This window comes from Sorghum bicolor, chromosome 3, assembly GCF_000003195.3.
Source record: "Sorghum bicolor cultivar BTx623 chromosome 3, Sorghum_bicolor_NCBIv3, whole genome shotgun sequence".
NCBI classification, from domain to species: Eukaryota; Viridiplantae; Streptophyta; class Magnoliopsida; order Poales; family Poaceae; genus Sorghum; species Sorghum bicolor.
In genome coordinates, this window is record NC_012872.2 from 57,827,747 (window position 1) to 57,832,456 (window position 4,710).

The following is a 4,710-nucleotide window of genomic DNA, read 5'->3' on the forward strand; positions in this document are numbered from 1 at the left end:
GACTATATAGTTAAGAATAACTTAGGGAATATTCTTGTAGTTCGTTCTAATACCATGCTAATGACTTTCTAGAGTATCTAATTGAGGTGCTTATCATATTTATTATGTGGCTAGATCAGATTAGTTATCCTTGTCACTATTATTATTTCATATATCTTTTATGTGACACTTATCCCTGTATGATGAGTTAGATATAATGTTCTCAATTATACATGCAATGATAGATGCTCAATCTCATATTCTATTCTGTAATCATTAGTGATGATTTCTAATCCCTTCCCAGTGGTAAAAATATAAATAACGATACCTGAAATACTTCCCGGTTAAAATGCTGCATCGGTATTAATCTGTGCGCTTGCAGATCCCATTCATTATTTATTTAGAAGAGCAATTGCATATTTTAGTACCGCGTCTCTTATATCATGCTGGGGATGACAACTTGGCTTAAGTGGTGTAAGGGATAGGTTTGGCATTTTTGGCACCGTTACTAGATTTAGAGAACTTAGTCTACTTTTAGTAATGATGTTAAGAATACCCAACAAGCATTTTTGGCGCCGTTGCCGGGGAAGGTTGATTACCAATCAGGAATAGAATAAAAGATTTAGAGTAATCATTCGCATCACTAATATGATTGAGCTTATCTATTCTCTCATACAGTTTTACCTCGATATTTTTCTATTTTATCTTATGCAGGGGAATGTATGAATAGAAGACATCTTCCAGGAAATTTTGTTGACGATCCCGAAGCATTATTCAAGAAGACAAGAGCCAAGCTAAAGAAATCATCAACACTTCACGAAGAAGCTTCATCCAATCAAGAAGATCACCGGAACTTGTCTTCAGAGTTCGAAGCCATGGCGAACAAATCAATCCGCGAGTTCTCAGCTCCCACTACGGACAACATCCGCACTGGACCTGCTGCAGAGATCGATGGCAACTTTGAGCTCAAGCCTGAACTTATCAACATGGTGCAATCCAACCAGTTCTGTGGGAAGGCACACGAAGATGCTAGTGCTCATTTACAACACTTCCTGGAGATTTGCAACACATTCACCATAGCAGGAGTTTCCAAAGACGCTATACTACTTCGCCTCTTCCCATTCTCACTGTTAGGAAGAGCGAAGCAGTGGTTCTACGCTACAAAGGAGAAGAATACTACATGGGCACTCTGCTCAACAAACTTCCTGGCTAAGTTCTTTCCCATGGGCAAGACCAATGCTCTTCGTGGGAAGATTACAAGTTTTCAGCAACAAAATGATGAATCTGTTCCAGAAGCATGGGAGCGCTTTCAAGACTACATCCTAGAATGTCCCCATCATGGAATGGAGAGTTGGCTATTGATGCAGACATTCTATCATGGGCTCAGCAACAGTGCCCGAGAGACCATGGATGCTGCAGCTGGATGAGCATTCTTATCACTTACTATACCACAAGCCACAGCTCTTGTGGAGAAGATGGCGTCCAATCAAAGCTGGAATGAAGAGAGGACCCAGACACGCAAGAGAGGTGGAGGTATGCATCAGCTGAAAGAGGTAGACATGCTGTTTGCAAAGCTAGACCTGCTCATGAAGAAGCTCGATAATAGAGCTGGAGACAAGAAAGAAGTTATGCACATCTATGACTCTCACATGACTTGTGAGGAGTGTGGAGACACTGGACACTCAGGCAACCACTGCCCTGAGATACTTGAGGATGTGAACTACATCAACAACAACAACAACTACTACAACCGTCCTCAACAAAATCAAGGTTGGAATCAACAGAGGCCTAACTACTCAGGTAATTATCAAGGTAACAATTCTTACAACAATAATAATTTTCCACCTTTGAGAGAGTTAGTGTCTAATCAAGGAAAGCTAATGGATAATCTATCTAAGAAATTGGCATCTAATGATAAAATACTAGAAAATATAAATAATAGAATGGATAATTTCTCTACTGCCATCAAGAATCAAATTAGCTTTAATAAAATGATTGAATCTCAGTTAAATCAAATAGCTGCTGCTGTTCCTACTACTAACCCCGGTATACCATCACAACCGGAAGGATTAGAATCTGCAAATCTTGTAGACACGTTTGATGCAGGTAATTGGAGTAACCCCGTCACTGAATTTTCTACTGACCGTCTGCCGGTCAAGAGAGGCGATCCAGGACGCCCCGTCATCCCGATCTCCATCGGCATGGTGGACTTCCCAGAAGCACTCTGTGACTTTGGCTCTAGCGTCAACATTATACCCAGGGTACTCTATGAAAAATTCTTTACATATCCTTTATTAGAGACAACCATGTGTTTGCAGTTTGCAGATCAGACGATAACTTTTCCAAAAGGAATAGTGAGGAACCTTTGTGTCCGAGTTGGTACCTTGTATGCACCAGCAGACTTCGTAGTGGTAGAGACCGGAAATGATGAGAGAGCACCTATCATGTTAGGGAGGCCATTCTTGAACACCACGGGAGCTATCATCTACGCCAGTGCTGCCAAGATCAGTTTCTATGTCAAAGGGAAGAAGGAAACATTTTTCTTCAAGAACAAGACTACACAAATTCCAAATCAATCCAGACGTGAATCAAGGAAGAGGACCAACAGGAGGAACAGGAACAAGCAAGTGTGGACCGAGTCAGCTAAGATGGTCACTGAAGTCCATGGAGGCCAAGATCACCGACTGAAGTCATCGTTTTTGACTAAGAAGGACGACCAAGGAATGCCAAGCATCTACTGCTCCATAAATGGATACAACTTCTACAAGACGATTTGCGACACCGGATCAGGCGTCAACATAATGGCCGCAGTCACCTATCGGCTCTTGTTCGGGACCATGCCACTAAGACCAACATACATTCAGCTCCAGATGGCAGATCAGACATTTCGAGAAGTTCAAGGAATAGTATCTGATGTCCCAGTTAAAATAGACGATCACTTTGTCTACACAGACTTTCAAGTTGTTGACATCGGAGAAGACGAGTATGATCCACCCATCATCCTTGGAAGGCCGTTCCTCAGCACCGTTAAAGCAATTATCTACATTGGAACCGGAGAAATCCATATGCACTTCCCCTCAGAGAAGGTACGCCGTTATTTTACTGACCCTAACTATATCGTTGAAGAATCTAAGCAGGTCAGAAAGAGACGCAACCGCAACCAGAGGAGGCAGATCATCAAGGACGGATGGGCAGACTATGAAGGAGAAGTTGTAAGGTCAGAAGACGTAGAGTTTAAACAGAATTATCCAGAGGAGATTGAAGCACCGAGTCAGGTATGGAAAATGAAGATAACTATACAAGAAGAGGAGGCGCTGCCGGAAGTACCGACTACGCCACCCAACGAACCTCAGGACGATTAAGAAATTGAAGAGTCCCGTTCGGAGGACTTAAAAACACCGAACGCCTTGCCAAGAGGTAAACTTGGTAGTTATCCTTTCTTTCAGTTACTTAAAATAGTTTATTTAGTTAAACATGTTCATACTATCCTAAAAAGAAAATAAAAATATGAAAAACAGTAAGCCCCATGTGAGTATACGAGTGGCATAAAACCCATACGTACATTCACTGTGGTGGCATAAAAATAAAATAAATATTTTTCTGCTTTATAAAATAAAAATATAAAAACAGGGAGTAATAATTATTAAGGAGTCTCAAGATGATGAAGGCTATATATTTATGCTAACACTTAATTAGTTCCACAAGCTTTGTTGTCTATTTGAGCTCCACAGAATTTAAGAAGACTAGCAGACGGAGGACATTCTAATCGCTGTCAGAATGCTGCTGACTTTCAACTACACCTCTGCCACCTGCTAGCTACATCAAGAGAAATTACGTCAAAATTCAGCTTGGGGGAGAGCACCCCCATTTATCTCGATAAGTATTTCTATCTATCTTTATACTTATATTATTTTAGAATATTAAAATACACATAAACTATGGGAAAACCAAATAAAGATTTTATGCTTATATATATATGTCTTTTGCTTAGTGTGTTTAATAAATAAATAAAGTGGCTATGCTAATCTGTATCTAAATAAAACTTAAGCATGGATATGATGAAAAGTTGCTCTGCCTAATTTGCAAATTTTAAGTTCTCTCTAAAGTTTAGACAAAACAGTTATAATTTAAAGCTTGCTCTAGACCTAAACTTGTGGGATGAAAACTTGATCTGAAGTCTAAGTTGTTAACGGATACGATATGGGAAGGTTGAGCTGCTGTTTATCTGTTCCTAGAGATGCTAGAATTCTGGAGAATTTTATCTTTGAAAATCTTTAAAATGTTGCATGATGAGAGCTTAAATTTCTACCACAGCCATATATACATGCTTGCTAGACTTTGAGCCACACATTTATTATTTACTGCTTATGAGCATTGAGTGTGGTCAAGCTGTGTAGACCCTTAGGAGCTTGTCATGTGGTTAAATCAAGATTTCACTTGCACGTTCACTCATATATGCTACTTCTATTCCGGAAGTACCATCCACATATATCCAACCATTCCATCTCCAGAATCACCCAAAAATATTCTACTCCTAATCCGGGAGAGAATAACCAAAAATATTTTCTGTTTTCCCTTGTGAAATAAATGCTCAAGTTATCTTGTTACTACCACTTGCTATATTATCTCAAGAGATGAGTGCTCTAAAAAAAAGAAGAGAAAATAATACGAGGAAATAAAAAGGAGCAAGTGCTCGGAACCTCAAAAGAAAAGAAAAAGTGAGACGAGAGG